This window comes from Cynocephalus volans, chromosome 15 (assembly GCF_027409185.1).
Source record: "Cynocephalus volans isolate mCynVol1 chromosome 15, mCynVol1.pri, whole genome shotgun sequence".
Classification (NCBI taxonomy): domain Eukaryota; kingdom Metazoa; phylum Chordata; class Mammalia; order Dermoptera; family Cynocephalidae; genus Cynocephalus; species Cynocephalus volans.
In genome coordinates this window covers 76,887,413-76,905,167 of record NC_084474.1, presented here as the reverse complement: position 1 = coordinate 76,905,167, position 17,755 = coordinate 76,887,413, and the positions used below count along the sequence as shown (strand labels likewise).

The following is a 17,755-nucleotide window of genomic DNA, read 5'->3' as shown; positions in this document are numbered from 1 at the left end:
TTTGCCTCACTGGCCTTTCCCTTGGCAGTGTTTGGGAGGGCCTGACTTACTACCCAGCCTACATGAAATTTTACTGTGAAAAAGCCTTGCTGATTAGGTAGGCAAAAACTATTTTAATATGACTTTATGCTTTTCTTGTTTGCTAATAAGGTGGAATTATTTTCAAAGATTTATTTGCTATTTATAGTCATTCTTTTATGAATTGCCTGTTCATACCATTTTTATATTGTGGTGTTCAGTGGTTTTATTATTAATTTGCAAGAGTTTTCTCTATATAAAGAATATTAATACTTTACTATATTTGTTGCAAATTTTTTTCTGGCCTATCATTTACCTTTTCATTTTGCATGTAGTGTTTTTTATATGTTTAACATGCAGAAATTTTAATTTTTAGATAGCGAATTACCAATTTTTTTCTCTTCTGGCTTCTTTCATTGTGATTTTATATTTAGAAAGTGACTCCCTGTCTTGATAGCTGAGGCATGTTAATCTATTTTTTCTTATGAGTGTTTTAGCTTTATTTTTTTACATTAAACTCATCTGGTATTGAATTTATCCTGGGTTAAGCTGTAAGACATAATTCTAACCATTTTTCTTGAGAGTTACCAATCATTTCACTAGCATGTATTATGTTATCTTTTCTTATCAGTTTGCAAGAAACCACCTTTATCATACACTAAATTTTTACATTTACTAGGGTCATTACTAGGTTATCTAATCTGTGTGTCTGATCTAGCTTTTGAGCCTTGCATGTATGCATTGCTTTGAAAAAATTTTCTATACTCAGAATGTATTTTAAAATCTAGTCGAGTGAGTTCCTCCTCATTAACCTTCTTTTGCAAAACAGTTCTTAGTTATTTTGATCATCTATTCTATTAAATCAATTCTCATAAATCAGAATTATCTACAAAATAAAGTCCTATTGGAATTTTGATCGGAACTGCACTGAACAAGTATGAATTTGGGAGCACAGGAACAGCTGGCTTGTTAGGTGGTAAGAACCCAGCTGGGGAACTGAAGGCCCGGGTCATTGTAAGCATCTACGTGCACGGGCAGATGTGCAGGAGGGTCTTTTATCTGACGGCTAAAGGAGAAGGGAGAGTGTTTTGAAATAAGATACCTGACATCCAGGAGGAGGAGGAAGTGGAGGGGATGGCACACCGTCTCCCGCCCCTCCTATTGGCCTGGGTTTGAGTCCCGCTGAAGAGAGGGCTAATGGGCAGAAGTGAGGAGCTTATTTTCTTGAGCAGCTGGGCCCACACCCACTTGCTTAGGGGCTCAGATGACAAACCGGAGTGGACCTCAGGAGAGGCATTCCCCTCTTAGGTACCAAGAAGCTGGCCACTTCCAGACTGGAGCACCAGCATTTTCAGGCTGGGCAGCTTCGTCAGCAGCAGGGTGAGAGCCCCTCGGGGGCAGTGTGAGGTGACGCCATGGGCAAAGCAGAGCAGAGGCCACTGTGTCTTTTTGTTGACCACACCTCAACTGGCTCCAGCCCCATCTCCCCACTGAACTTCACACTCTGGATGTGGCCTCTCAAACAGGCCCCGCCCCTCCAGAGGCGCCATCATCTCTGCCATCCCTCCACATCTCCAGGACGCCACCATGGCTCACGGCCCGCGATCGCTCCATCGCCATCCAGATCTAGTGCTGGGCCCTCCTCTCACCCGCCCCTCTCTCCTCTCACCCGCCCCTCCCTCCTCTCACCCGCCCCTCCCTCCTCTCACCCGCCCCTCCCTCCTCTCACCCGCCCCTCCCTCCTCTCACCTGCCCCTCTTGCTCCCTTCTCTGAGCTTCCATCACCTCCAGCCTGGGTCCCCATGAGCACCTCCATGGTCTCCCCCTTCCCTTCTCTTGGGAGCAACAGAAGGATGTCCTAAAATAAGATGGGTGCACGAAGCCTTCTCTCGCTTCCCACCACAGTGAACAACATCCCCTTATAACAGCCACCAAGAGCCGGCATGTTCCTTCTCTGACCTCCAGCAGCTCATCCCACTCGAGCTGCTCCAACAGCAGCTCACTTCCATCCCAGGGCCTCTGCCAGAACATTCCACCCCCAGAGCTCAGGTCTCAGGTTGCCACTGAAAAGTCACCTGCCACAGAGAGGCTTTCCTGACCACTGCTCCTGTGTAAAATAACCCCTCTCCCAGCCACTCGCTATTTCCTCACCCTGCTTTGCTTCCTTCTTAGCGTCTTTCAATAGCTAACATTATATTTATATATCTTGTGGGTAAAGGAGCAGGAAGTATCTACCTACTTGTTTACCGTTTCTCTCTCTAGAACTGTACAGTAGCCACTAGCCACACGTGGCTCTTTGAGTTGCAATTAATACTTGTATGTGGAATCTAAAAACGTCAATCTCATAGACACAGAGTAGAAGTGAGGCTGCCAGAGACTGGGAAGGGTAGTGGGGAGGGGAGGACAGGGAGAGGTTGGTCAGTGGGTCCAACGTTACGCTTAGATTGCAGTAATAAGTTCCAGCCCTCCACTGCACAGCAGGGTAAGTGCAGTTAGCAATAATTTATTATATATTCCAAAATAGCTGGAAGAGAGGATTTTTAATGTTCTTACCACAAAGAAATAATAAATGTCTGAGGTGATGAATATGCTAAGTACCCTAAATTGATTATTATACATTGTATACATGTAAATTGATTATTATACATTGTATACATGTACTAAAAATCACACTGTACCATATAAATATGTACAATTATTATGTGTCAATAACTAAAAGGAAAAAAATAAAAAATTCACTTCCTCATTTCGCTAGCCACATTTCCAGTGCTCAATAGCCACATGTGGCCAGTGACTTTAATACAAATTTTATTGTATTAAAATTTTTTGTCATTGTGGGAAGTTCTAGTGGACAGCGCTGTTCTAGAATAGGAACTCCATGAAGGCAGAAACATTTCACTGTGATTTCCCCAGAGCTTAGAACGCTGTCATCTGAATACCCCTTGATGGCACAAAAAGTGATTTATTCATGCAGTCAACAAACACTGATCAAGCACCTAGTAGGGCCAGATGTGGTTCTAGGGGCCTAGGACACAACAGTGGACAGACAGAAATCGCTGCTCTTGCAGAGCTCACTATGGAGAAAAGTCAAGAAGGGAAGAGGATAGGGGTGTGGAGCAGGGACGACCTGTGAGTTTAATAGGGTGTTCGGGGACTCCATCCATGAGAAGGTGATAGTGGTGCATTTGGATGTAGTGAAGATAAGAAGGAGAAAGACTTTATGAAACACAGAGGAGGCCGTACTTAATTTTGTGGGGAAGGGTCAGAAAGGGGTGGATAAAGGCTTTGCAGGGGAAGTAACTTTCTTCTTCTTAGAAATAAACTAGTAATAACTATTATGAATAGAAATTGTCCATGCTTTATGGATGTCTCTTCACAACAATTCTGCAAAGCAGTTGTGATGAGCCCCAATTGGCAGATGAAAGAACAAAGACCAGAGACGTTAAGTGCCTGGCTTAAGGTCACACAGCTAGTTCAAGGCAGAGCTGAGATTTGAACAAAGTCCAAGCTAAACTCTGTGCTCTTGGCACACCACCACACAGCCTCCCCTCGTAAGCAGGGATCAAAGGTGGTCTCAGATGATGCCAGTAGAGAAAGAGGAGAGTGACTCCAATCAAGGACAACAGTCTTCCCGGGCAGAGCAGACAGCAAGAGCAAGAGGGAAAGTAAGAAAATGACTGAGGAAAGACCAGGAATGAAGTTACAGGGGGAAGAGGCTGAAAGACTCAGGTTGGGGCTAGACCATGAAGAATCTCAAATGCCATACTAAGGAGCTTGGATTCTATTCTGCTGGCAATGGAGAATCAAAGCCTTTCAGGCCTGGTCATGGCCCAAGGGGTCTCGGAGACAAGTTTTGGGTGTGGGGATGGGAGGAAGAATCCCTAAACCAAGCAGATGAATAGTAACCTTAACTGACCCCTAATTAAAAAGTCCAGACACCATTCTCTACAGCCTCCAAGTTTCTCCTTGAAGTAGATGTTGGGAGCTCTTCACTTTTCATCTGGAACTTTCTCCTTTCAGTTTGGCTTTCCTTCCTCACCAGGGGATGGCTGGGTGATTTAGGTTTAAATGTGGCAGAACTGACTTTCCTTTAATCATTGTCCCAATAACAATGATAGCTAACATTCACTGAAGGCTTAGTATATGCCAAGTGCTAAGTTTTACTTCTCAAAAACCCTATGTGGATATTGAGGCTCAGAGAGGTTAAGGAGCTTGGCCAGGGTCACACAGCCTGGAGCAGTAGAGCAGGGATACAAACTTTATGTGCAGAAAAATCACCTGGGGATCTAGTTAAAACACAGATTCTGATTCAGGAAGTGTGGGGTGGGGCTTATGATTCTGCATTTCTAAAAAGCTTCCAGGTGAAGATGCTGCTGCAGAGGCAGGCGATGCTTCGAGTAGCCAGGCTCTCTAAGTCCCCACAAAGAAGCACTCTCCCACTGTCAGCCTTTGTTCCTTCTCCTCCCACCCTCATTTCCAGGGACAGGGTGGTGGCATTTCCTGACCTTTCCCTCCAAGTGGCCTGCAGTCCCTGGGGCAAGGGAAAATGGGCCAAAGTGCCAGACCAGCCCCTGGAAACTCTTCTCAAGGTGGCTGGCTCACAGTCCAGCCGTCAGGATGAAATGTCTCGGCTCTGACCTCCCTAGGGAGACATCTGGGGGAGGTGAGGAGTCAGACCACAGCGGCCTCCTGTGGCTGTGGGTCTCTGGCCCTAGGAGATCAGGTGTCAGAGGGAGCTGTGAGCCTGGGTCCCCCAGGTCCCCCTGTGTTGGAGCCCAGGGAGCTCTCTAGCACCGCTTGCTCTCAAGGAATCACACCTCAGGCTTTGATGGGGACGCCGCTCCTCATTTCAGAGCTTTTCACTGGGGCTGTCAGAGGAAATAACAGGCTGTCTCGGAGCTTTCAAAAGAAGCATCTTGTCAGGACATCAAAGCCAAAAAGGATGCTTTTAGCTTTGTGGGGTCTTCTGACAGAGCTGTTAACAGATTCCGCCTCAGTTCATCAAGGGTAGGTCTTTTTTTGGGGAGGGGAAGGGGGGATTGTTCCTTTGTGTTTTAAAATCACAACATTACCCTCCCCTCTCCCCCATCGGGAAGGGATTCTAACAGGTAGCTGTGCTGTGGCTTGTGATGGGGGGAGGGGACAGGGAGCTGATGCTAGAAAGCAGGGTCCTGGGTTTTGCTCTAAGCTCCGGCTGCCCAGCTCTCTTCTTGTCTGTCTCTGCCCTTGCCTCCATTTTTCTCATCTGCTAAACAGGAACTGTTGTGGAAAGGTCACCAATGACCTTGAGTTTAATGCCCTAGTTTCCTGATTTCTCCTTACCCTACCTTAAACCTAAACTTGAATTCTGGGGGTGGACCTGCAATGTGACTCTCACACCATCACACATCACCCGGGGAGCTTTGTAAAAATACCAGTTCCTGAGCCCCAGTCCAGACTTATTACACCCAAACATCTAGGCACGGGGCCCAGGAATCTGTATTTTCAATCAGCAGCCACCATGACTCTGCAGCCAGTTTGGTAGCCTTGGCAATAAGACATCACTCGGCCTCTTCTAATGCAGAACGGGCTGGGCTGACGCCAACTCTATCCGTGGAGATGGGGAGCTGTTCCTAGCTGCCATTTCTGTTGCAGCTGAAACTAGCAACAGCCCGAGCTCCCTGCGGCGTCAGGGAGTGGAGTATTGTACTCCCAAGGGCAATGGCAGATGATTCGGAGGATGATTTAAAAATGGGGGGAGAACTGTAAAAATAATGATCTCGGAAAAGAATAGAATACAGAATGCTGGGTGCATGACAACATAGGACAAAACACACCTTTAGAAACAACAGGACTCACAGCAGTGGGATTGGTAGTTTGGGGGAGCTGAGGTTTAAGAAGCTATTTCCTGTTATCTGTGTTTGTGTTTAACTTTCTGTATTGCTGAATTGCTCAAACAACACATTTTTAAAAAGAAGAGAAGGGGCTTGCTGATCTAGTTAAGCACCGGCAGAGTCACGCTGTACAGTAACAAGATGCTGTCGAAGCATCATCTTTATTATTCCTGCGGCACCAATCTATGGCTATGATCTCTGTTTTACAGAGGAGGAAACTGAGGCTCAGAGAGGTTCAATGGCTTGCTGAGGAGGGTGGAGCCTGGATAACCCTGGCTCCGTGCCCGCTGCTCAGTCCTCGTAACACATAGTTGTTAATTGTTAACAATTCCATTTCCTGACACCGAATCTATAAATTAGATTTCTCACAAATTCTGCGTGGCCTTCCCCCTCTGGGAGTGTTAAAAGGAGTAAGATTTTAATTGAATTGTGACGTCTTTTTCAACTCACTGCTCAGAGAAGCGCTCTTGTTAGGCAGAAGAAAGCTTGCAGGGTCTTTGTGGGCCCACGTGAGCCTGGAGCCCAGAATTTACTGGTTGACCCAGAAACAATAAATTCCAAAGCTCAGACCCTTTCATCCCCTCAACAGGTGAAGACTTGGTCTCCAGCGGCCTTGATCTCCATCAATGCTCACCACTAGTGGTTGGTGGAAGGGGGTGCAGGCTGGAGCCAGCACCCCCAGGTTGAATGTGGGCTCTGCAGGAGTCTTCCCTTCACTGGCCACAGCTGGGATGGCTACCTCACAGCTCCCAAACCCACACACGACTGGAGAACCACCAATGCAGCATGCCAGTTCACTATGGCCAGCCTCAGTTCTTGCAACTGTAAAGTGGGGTAAATCTGCACCTGCAGGACTGGCCTGAATGGGAACCTTTAGCACTGGCATGCCCTGGGTTCCCTGAGAGGGTGACTTTAGTTAGTAAGCTAGTACTAGTGATGAGGGACTTGGCAAAGTGATGTTCAGATGTATGTTCCACCCCCTTCTCCTTCTCGGCCCACCGTTTCCTCCATGGCCCCTCTTAGCCGCCAGCCCCCATGTGAGGTGCTGCGTGCTGACGTCAGCTCATCGCCCCTAGTCATGCTGCAGAGAGCTCTCCACGCATCTTCTGTTCCTGCCCATTGAATTTCCTATGGCAACTGTTTCATTATTTTTAATTCTCCCAACGTCACCTCTCTGTTTTAGTAGATTTTGTCCTGTATCTTGCTGAGAAGATCAAGGTCACAAGATCAAGGTCACCTTCTTCCCCAGCTGCACGCATCTCTTTTCTTCCCAGCTGGTCAGGAGGAGGTAGCCGGTCTCCCCACTATCACGCTGATCCCTCAACCTGGCCTCCAGCCCAACACTCACTGGATCTCTCAACTCCTATTTCCTGCCTCCGGGTTCCCCTCCCTCTGGGTTACAAACACCTCAGGTTGCCATTTCCCTACAAAAGTAAACAAAGCAAAGCACACACGAAAAGAGAGACTGAATTTCCCACAACTGCCCAATTCCACCATCGTCTACACATTATTTTACCAACTCCTGCTTCCCATGGTGGAGGTGAAAGGCTCGGGCTCCAGAGTGAGAGTGAGAGACTTGTGCCTTGTAGCTCTGGCTCTGCCACTTGGGGTATGTGATCCAGGAAGAGTTGCATCAATCATTTGAAGCCTCAGCCTTTCCATTTGTAATACGTGGCGGAAAACGGTACCCATGTCGAGGGGCTGCTGAGAGCACCCAGCGAGCTCATTTGAGTGCAATGTTTGGCTCCGTGCCTGATCCATGCCGAGCTCCGAGCTCATAACACAGGGTACCTGTTGTTAAAACCATGTGCCCATCACACTTCTCAAAGGGAGTTTGCGGTGACTGCTGCTCACCGCTTCCATCACGGCACGGTCCTCCCTGCTCTGTTGACACTTTTCTCTTAAACTGCCAAATATATTCCACATCACTGACTGCGGAACGAACCGCTGTCCTCAAAACGCCTCTCGCTGGCTTCTCCGGCCGTGCTGCTGCTCTCCTCTGGCTGCTCCTCTGGATCCCCTTCTCTGCTTCCTCTCCCGCGTTCTGCTCTCAGCAGGTGCATCTCCATGCCCTCCATCCCTCTCCATCCTCCTTGATGAACTCATGCATCCCAAAGCTCTAACCTCACCCTGGCAGCTCTATCCACCAAAGCAAGCTTCCTAGCCCTGACTCCTCTCCCCAGAGCCCAGGTTTTCCTTTCCACCTGCCGACGAGAAGCTGGGAGGGACTAGATGGATGTGTAACCAGACAGAGGCTCGGTGTGGCTACTCTCCACCGAAAGCTGCTTTCTTTCTCTTTTTTTAAAAAACAAGGCCAAGATGATTCATGAAAACCAAGGAACATAGTATATAAATAAAAAATGCATGCTCTATGCCCACTCGGTTGGAGAACAGACTCTACTCATTTATTCCCATCTAAAAAGTGCATCTACAGGGGAAATTTGGCAGAAGCTGGATGGCCTTCAGAGTCTCTTCCAGGTGTGTACTCTGTGCATCCATGACCACCCCTGGGGAGTCTCACGCGTACCTCAATTGAACACATCTAGAACCAAGTTCATCACTTGCCTCCCAAACCCAATCTTTCCATAATGGTCCTTACTCCAAATAAAAACACCAGAATCTCCTCAGTCATTCAGGCCAAAAACCTGGATCCTCCTGCTCCTCCACTTCCTCCTCATCCCATAGTAGATGATGCACCAGGCCCTTCCAACTCTGCCTACGTAATGTCTCCTGATTCTTCAGTCCTCTACTCTAGGCTTTCCACAGAAACGGCAGCAACTCCCTTTACATCAGCCTGACCTCTGGCATCGCCTGCCCAGCATCCCTTCTTACCTCCTCTGGCAACGGCAGTCCAGTTTTTCCAAAGAAAGACCCTACCACTCTTGGCCCACGTGGAACCCCCAGCAGTGCCTGGGTCCTGGCCGATCAGACCATCATATCCTCCAGGAACAGTGAGTGATTGAGGAATTGGTTCTCCACCCAAGCAGAGCAGGCAGAACCAATGTGATTCCCTTCTGGTTTCTGTTGGAACCACTGGGAGAGAAAATGTGCACTTGCTGAAGTTGCTGAAGGGATGGGATATAAGCCCAGAAGTGCTAGTGGCTGTCTTGCCACCACGAGGGAGAACACGCCTGAGAGAGGCAGAGAACCAGTCCTTGTAACGTCCACTGAGCCCCACTGTGTGTCAACCCAACAGACTCATGGACTTTTCCATTATGTCAGTTGGTTTAGCTGGTTGGATGGGTTTTCTGTCACTTGTAACTGACAGACATGGTTTCAGACCAACCTCCTCACTGCCACCCTTTCTTTCTAAAACAATAATTCTCAATCTTTCCCTGCCATGTCAGCATGCTAGGTGGCATACCCACTTGCAACACCCTCTCAGGGTCACTCGCCAGCCTTGCTGTGTTGGCTGTAATTCTATACCATTCCCTCTCTCTCAAGAACCTCAGAACGTGCATGGGAGTGACATTTTTATAGGGATGATCTTGAGTCCTTGCTGACCAAGAAACCAAAGCCACCCACAAACTTTAATACTTTATTTTTAGCAACAGATTTCTTGTTGCCACATACGTCACAACTAATGCCAAAATTGAACATGACGTTCCTAAACATGAAATCTAATCACGTCTTCCCTAGGAATACTGGAGCTTGTGGCAAGAGGCACCTATCACCTTCAAACTCCATCTTAACACCCCATTCCCTTCCTCAAACATTCCTGCTATTTTAAAAGAGGTATACAGCCGAAGACCTATTTTTTTAAACAGAAACATAAACCTTGGAAAAGAGAACACAGCCCATTCATTCATTCTTAAGTGCCTGTTATGTGCCAGACACTGCTTTAGATACGCAGAGAATAAGACATAAGACTCCTGCTCTCGAAAAACTTGCAGTGGAAGAGAGACAGAAAGAAAATAGAAAATAGAGAACTTATAGAGAGAGGTAAGTGCAATGCAGAGAGTTTTTACAAATGATGTGCCAGTGACAGAAGAGCTACTTTCAATGAGATAATCAGGGAATGCCTCTTTGAGGAGAGGATACCTAAGCTGAGATCTACATACCAAAAAAGGGAAGCCTTGACCTGCTAACAAATATCAATGAAAACAGAGGAGGAGGCAGCTCACTGACTACCTGTGACATTCTTTGTTCACTGCAAAATAATTTTCAAATTATTCAGTTATTATCTGAAAATCCTATTCTCCCCAAAGATACTTTTTTGAAAGGTCTTAAAAAGCTTCATCGAAAAGTACAACTTTTTCACTTACCAACATGAAAATAAACCTCTTCAAGGTCTTACAATCTTTTTTTTTTACTTTTAAAAAATTTTATGTATTTATTTTAACTGACACATTATAATTATACATACTTATGGGGTACGATCTGATGTTCTGATATATATGTTATATAATGGTCAGGTCAGGGTATCAATCACCTCATGCATTTATCATTTCTTTGAGACAGAAACATTGAAAAGCCTCTCATCTAGCTTTTATGTAATATACAAAACTGAACTGTTAACCATAGTCACCTTACTGTGCAATAGAACACCAGAACTTATTCCTCCTGTCTAAGTGTAACCACTTGGCTACCCTCTCCCTATCTTCTCTTCCCTGCCTCCCGTCCCCAGTCTCTGGTAACCACTGTTCTACTCCCTGCTTCTATAATATCAACATTTTTTTTTTTAAGATTCCACATATGAGTGAGATCTTCAATGGTTTTATAATGGAAAAAAGTTTTCTTTCCCCTACATGAATACATAAGCATGAGATAAATTGAGAGCTCTAAGCAGCTCCAAAAAATGAAGGGGAAAAAAGTCATCTGTGAGTCCAGATCAAATAGTAGAAGTAATTTTAATCTCAAAGAATACTTTGTATAAAGTAGATAAAAAAACAAAACTACAGCATACACATTTTTGAAGTAGTCAAATGAGGCACTGTCTTGATAGTTTAAGGACTTTGTACCTGAATGCTGTGCTCTGTCTTTAATGGGTGCAGCTGATGGAGAAAAGGCAGAATCAACAAGGTCCACAGGGCACTAGAGTGGTAAGGCTCTCAGAGATGACCTGCGCTGTCTGTAAGTCAAGGTCAACCATAGGATTTGGGAAGGGACAGAATGTAAGTATGGCAAGAGGACCCAGAATCTCATCATTCAACATCATTACAAGACTTCAGTGGCCTATCTCCCTGGGGCAGGTGGGTGATGTTTCTCCCAGAGGTGGTTGTGCTGCAGTGGGTGTCTGCAGGTGGCCATCTATCCTCAATGTCATGATGGATCAGGGTGTTTTGAGCTGAACTGATCCTTGAGAAACCAGTTAAGAAGAGTGGCTAAGTCCACGAAATCTGGAATCAGAACAGACCTAGGTTTGAATCGCAGCTCCGTCCAACACTCACCAGTTCTAAGACCCTGGAAAGATACTTTACTTTTCCTAGATTTGGTTTAGTTATCTGTAATTCTGGAGCTAATGAGCACTTCATAGATTGTTAGAATTAAATGGCATAATGCTGGCAAAGACCCCATCATAACACCAGGTACCCGCAAACGCTCAATAAATAGTAGCAATGTTGGTGATGACGTAGAGCAGCTCCACTAGATGTATTAAAAAGCAGAAATTAGTGTCTTAGAAAGAGAATGACAAGGGTGAGTTTACTTTGATCCATTGGAGGAGATCAAGGTAGCTCCTGACTCCATATCCTTACCCAGAAAACCAGAAAATTGTGTGTGTGTGTCTGCCTCGGTTTAAATCACAAATCTATCATGTTGTGACACCTTTATTCTCCCTCTTTTTCTGAGCAATAATCTTGTAACAACAACCCCCCCCAAACAACCAAAACAACAAGATTAAGACATATTTTGAAGCAAAATGGCTTCATTTATTTTTGCAGTGAATTCCTGGTGCTATCATCTTCTCCAGGGCAAAGCGTTCTTTCTCTGCATAGAAAGAATCATAGCAGCTGCCACCACGTACAAGCACACACACCCACACACCACAAACATGAAAACCAGGGCTGCGAGAAGAGTGATGTGTCTCCGAAAGAGAATAAACATCTTGCTGAGACAGAAAGAAACAGGAGTCAATTTTGGTTTTATGTGTCACATACATACATAAATAAGGCGCTATCAAACGGTTAAGATGGGCCCGCTCTGATTTACAATCCATCAAATCCTGCTATCAAAACATTTAGAGAGGCTGCGAGACTACAGGGATTTATTATATCGACAACTCCCGGTGTAACCTTTTCATCTCCCTCATTGCAGGTGATTCCTGCACACTCCATCTTCCTGGAGCTGGGAGAAGAGCACGATGTCTCTGCTCCCCAGGCTTGAATCGGGCTGGGACAGGGCGTTTCAGCAGTTGCTTCGATTCCGTCTGTCAGATCTCTTTCTGCATTCTATCCCTCATCCCCGTCTCCAGCCTCCAGCCCATCCTCTGCATCCCCAAATCCCCAGCTTTCTCTTGAATCCCTTTCATCTCTCCCTCAGAGAGACTTCCCTTCATCTCAAAGCCTTGGATCAAGGCTGAAGGTTCGCGCTTATTCTCTGATAGAACGTCCTCCGCAAAGCCATTCACCCAAGCCAGTTAATCCCAGGCAAAAACCACATATGTCAACTGCATCCAGAGGCTAAGCTTCTGCATCTCTTTGTGCAGGACCTAGGGTGTGGTAGGCTGAAAAATGGACCTAATCCTTGGAACCTGGGAATGTTACCTTGTATGGCGAAAGGGATTTTGACGATATGAGTAAGGACCTTGAGATGGAGAGATTACCCTGGATCATCAAGGAGAGCTTTAAATGTAACCACAGGTGTCATTATAAGAGGAAGGCAGGAGATGTGGCTACAGTAAGAGGGGAAGGTGCTGTGACAGTGGAAGCAGACATCAGCCTCGGCCCAGAGAGGAACCTGCCACGGTATAGGGACCTGCCACACAACATTCGTCCCTTATGAAACCTTTACAAACAGGAAGGAATGAAGGGAGTGGGGAAGGAGGGCAGGGAAAGAGGCAGATAGGCACCTTTGCACCCATCATCCCGTTTATCTTCACCACAGCCCTGGCAAATGAGAAGGGAAATACCTAGGAGTCAGTTTCAAGTGAGGTTTAGCTCTACCAGCCTCAAGGCAAACCCCTCTGCCTCCCAGAGCAGGTGTCTGATCATTGCTCCTTCCTAAGAAACAGCAGCTCAGCTTCTCCAGGGCTGGAGGAGCCTCCTAGGAGGTGGGGTGGAGCGAGAGCTGTGCCATTGCCTGCACAGCGAGCCTAGCTGGTCCCCTGTATTAGCTTCTGATGGCTGCTGAAACAAATGACCACAAACTTACTGGCTGTAAACACCACACACGTTTATTCTCATCCAGTTCTAGAGGTCAGATGTTGAACATCAGATTCACTGGGCTAAAGTCAAGGTGTTGGCAGGGCTGGTTTCTCTTGGAGGCTCTAGGGGAGGCCTCGTTTCCCTGCCTTTTCAGCCTCTAGTGGCCACCTGTATTCCTTCTCCATTTTAAACGTGAGAAAGAACCTGTAGGGGCTGTTCACTCTTCCACAATTCCTTTCACATTTCTAAGCAATTTTGTAAAGTGCTGCCCTTTTGCAGAAATTCATCAGTCTGCTTGTTCCTTTTTGCCACCAGTCCTCGCCATCTCTGCACCAATAATAACCGCAGCGATGATGCTGAGGGTAATGAGCATCCCTCAGGTCTTGATGGTGCACTACAGTCCATGAAACATTTTTATGTACTTCTCTTGTACAAGCCTCAAAACCCCAAGAGGCAGAGCAGGAAATACAAGAACCTCTATGTCCCCCTGAGGCCACCGAGGCTGAGGAGAGATTTTCTTCAGGGATCTGTCTCAGGGCCTTCATCACACCAGCTCTCCGCTGTTACCTTCCTGTTGTACAAACAAGAGACACGGTGCTGAGCCAGCCTGCTGCACTCAAGAAGTGACTGAAGCCAGATCCTCCCTTGGCCTCTGTGATTTCCCTTTTTGGAGGAACACAGTATTAGACAATTACAAACAACCATGCGTCATCCACAGCTTCCTATATAGTTAGATTTATGTTTGCGATCGCCGGACTCTATAGATCACTTTGAGAAAGAGTGTGAGTTATGGGTATGTAAGGACAGGAAACAAAACAATCCTGAGTGGATTTTCAGATGTGAGGACACGTGTTTGTGATTACTTCACCCTTTTCCAGAGGAATTCCCAACTGTCAGTCTTCATGTAGCCACATGCCGTGACCCTGGGTAAGGAAGCTTGGTCAAAACATAAAGAAATACGTGCCGATGGATACGAAGCAGCAAAACCCTACACATGAATGAGAAATGGGGTTACTTCTTGGCAGATGGAATGGGCAAGAGTGGCCAAGGAGCACTGGCTGATGAAAGCAGAACACAATGGAACAACAAAAAAGTTGTTAGAAAAATGCTGTAACACCAGCTTGTTTGAGGGAAAGAGCATTTCAGAGGTAAAAGTCTGTCTCAGTTTTCTCATCTGTGTCATGGAGATGAAATAACAGAAACCGATCCTCACAAGATGGCTGTGGGAATCAGATAACATGATCAACTGAAGAAAAGTACACAACACAACTCAGTATATAGAAAGCATTCAATATAAGTCAACCAGTAAGATGATAAAAATAGTACTAGTGACAACATAATAAAAATATAGAGTGGCCTATCTTTATGACAAACTCCACTTGTCCCATGCCAAAATGATCACCTGGCTTCCTCATTTCTTCTCCCACGAGCTCTCTGTCACTTGGGTTGGCAAACGCAAGGCCATCTTGGGTACTCCCTCCTGGGCCATTCTTCATACGTGTGCCCAGGCTGTGCTACCTCACGTGTTCATGAGTTTGTCTTGCTCCCTCACTCTGAATCTATGCTCTGTCATTTGTAGCATTCCAGATGGTTCCACACAAGTCCAGGCCTTCATCTGCCTTGTCTGGGTTACCAGAACGGAATGGCTTTCTTTCCTTCCAAGGTCTCCCCCGTTCCAATGCACCTTGTGCCTGCTGCCAGGCCAAACTCCCCCAGTCTCTGGCTTGACCCCATCTCTTCTCTCAGGAATGATCTGTGGTGGGTCCCGTTCTCCACCGCGTCCCACCCCAAATCATCTGATGAACTCTCAGGTTCTCAGCAAACCTCACATACTCTTCTCCCTGAACCTTCTGTCCCTGGCAGGCTCTTTGCAACACGCTGCCTCCCCCACCCCCCACCAAATATTTTTTGATGACTTGCCAGCCAGGCCTCTGGTTTAGGCATCATCGGGGACACAGCAATGAACAAAGCAGTCCAGTTTTCCCTGACAAGCCAATCTTCTCAAATGCAAGGCTGGCTGGCTCTTTGCCACCCATTAGTCTGAAGTTCCTCTATTCACATGACAGACACTGAGTACCGGCTAAGTGCCAGCTTCTGTCCTGGGGGGTTGATAAAGCTGGCGGTGGGGTGGGGTGGGTGACCCAGAAGTGGGTCATACATGAGTGCCACGGGCAATTTCAGGGGTAAAAGGGGCCTCAGGAGAGGTGAGAGTAGAGCTGGGAGGACTTTATCCTGAGAGCAACGAAAAGCCACCCAATGGGGAAGGTGTGTGACATGTATCCATGTGTGTTTTACAAGCCACTGTGTTAAATCTCTCCATGCCTGGTACTCCGTCACTTGCCTACAGCTATCCTTCTGGATCCCTGTGAGTCTGATTCCTAAGGCAATGAGATTTTGATCCCTCCAGTTTACTCTATTCATTATTCATCCACTGTCACCATGTCACCAGGTCACTAGCTCGTGAGGCTACAGAGGTGAATAAAAACAACACAATCCCTGTGGTAGGCTGAACAACGGCCCTCCAAAGGACACCCAGGCCTGATCCCTCGAACTGGTGAATGTTATTTTATATAGCAAAAAAGGATTTTGCAGGTGTGATTAAGTTACAGATCTTGCAATGGGAAGATCATCCATCCTGGGTGATATGGGAGGGCCCTAATCAGTCGCAGGTGTCTTTAAAAAGAGGGAGGAGAGGGGGATGTGAGACAGAAGGGAAGAGGACCATGTGACAGAAGCCAAGTTAGAGAAGATGGTGCTGGCTTTGAGGTGGAGGAAGGGGCCACGAGCCAAGGAATGCACGGAATGCAGCTCTGGATGCTGGAAAAGGCAGGGAGACGGATTTTCCCCTAGAGCTTCCACAGGGAGTGCAGCTCTGCTGACACCTGGGCCCCTTGAGGAATAAGTTCCTTAGGACCAGCTGAATGCAGACGAGAACACACTTGCACACTGGGGCCTGGTTTACAGACGGTTCTGTGCGCTGCGCACATGCCACCCAAAAGCAAACCACTGCTAACGAAGTGTGGAAACTGGCTGTGAAGTTCTCTGGTCTTCCCACATTCCCTGTCATCCTGAAGCAGCTGGCTTGATAGAGTGGTGGAATGGCCTTTTAAAGACTCAGTCACGGCAGCCACAGGAAACTAGCACAATCACTGTTTCCACTGCAGGACACAGCCTTTAATTAAGAAACCACACAAATTAATATCTAATGATAGACTAACAGCAGCTGGACAGTCGACTTTACAAGGGGAAGCATTTCTCCAGGGTGGGGGCTGTCAACCTTGGCTCCACACTGGGATCAGCAGGGAGGCTTTTAAATGCCCCAGTGCTCAGGCCTCATCACATAGCAAGTAAACCAGATTTTCTGTGGGTGGCATCCAGGCATCTGTATGTTTTTAAAGCTCCCAGTTAGTTCCATGTGCTGCCTAGTTCGAGAAGTACTGGACTTAGGCCAGCCACTTCCCAGATCTGAGTTCAGGAGCATGGGAGGGCTTCTACAGAGGGTTATTCCCATTCTGTTCCCCTGTTAGGGGGTTCATAATCTGGGCTGCTGTCCCATGTAAGCAGTTGCCAGAGTACTGTCCACTCTATCTGTGTCCTGCCCTCCACTCAAGGTCCACTGTCCTCCTGCAGTGTTACAGTGGCCTCCCAATCCACCTTTCACTCTGTCTCCATGATCTGCTTAAAAAACAGATCACAGCACACCACTCCTTCCTCTAAGCACCTCCCCGGCTCCCTAGTGCTCCCCAAATCCCGTCCAAGTTCCTCAGCGTCATCTTCAAAGCCCTGCTCATGCTGCCGGGGCTTCTGATCCACCCTGATGTGTGTTGGCTGTTTCTGCACCTGCTCTGCCCTCGTCCACCTCCAGGCCTTGCTTGAGATGCTCTCACTGCCTGGAACGGGCCTCTCTCCAAAATCTTCCTATCAAAGGCCAACCTATCCTGTCTTCAAAGTCTAGCTCAAATCCCTTCTTCCATAACAATGTGTCCGGATTCCCTCTGTTTACTCCCTCTTCTGTTCTCAAAGAACACGATTTGAACTTTTCACAGAGATCTATTAGTTACCTCTCAGTGGGTCAAGAGCTCATTCTGGCCAAGGACCTTCTCCTCTTCATCACTGTATCTTCCACGGCATTGGGCACAGGGACCACTCAGCAGGTGCCAGTCAACACTAACTGCACACCAGTCACTTGACTTCATCTCTGTCCTGCTTCTCTCCTTGGTGTCTAATACAATTTGCAGAAGACAGGTCCACTAAAACCCTCATTTGGAAATTATTTGATTTCAAGGGAAACAAAACACTAACATTTCACGACACAACTGTGCGTCAGATTCCATCCCAATTAGTTCAACTTATTCCAAAATTATCTTAGAGTAAAGACCCAAATATCAAATGCTGAGAAGCCAGGTTGACACTGAGACCACTTTTGTACAGCCAACTAATAAATTTTTTAGTGGAGTCTCCCTTTTCCTCTCTCTAGGAGTACTTGTAACCGCTGACAGCAGAGTCATTTATGTAGTCTCCCCTATATTTTTCTTAATAGCAGGATGTCGCTGACTCAAC

At 46.8% G+C, this 17,755-nt stretch overlaps 1 protein-coding gene across 6 annotated transcripts in view; it reads right to left on the bottom strand.

Moving 5' to 3' along the window:
* Window positions 1-17,755, bottom strand: part of ZHX2 (zinc fingers and homeoboxes 2) — a 164,827-nt gene that overhangs the window by 23,279 nt on the left and 123,793 nt on the right. The window lies entirely within an intron of this gene.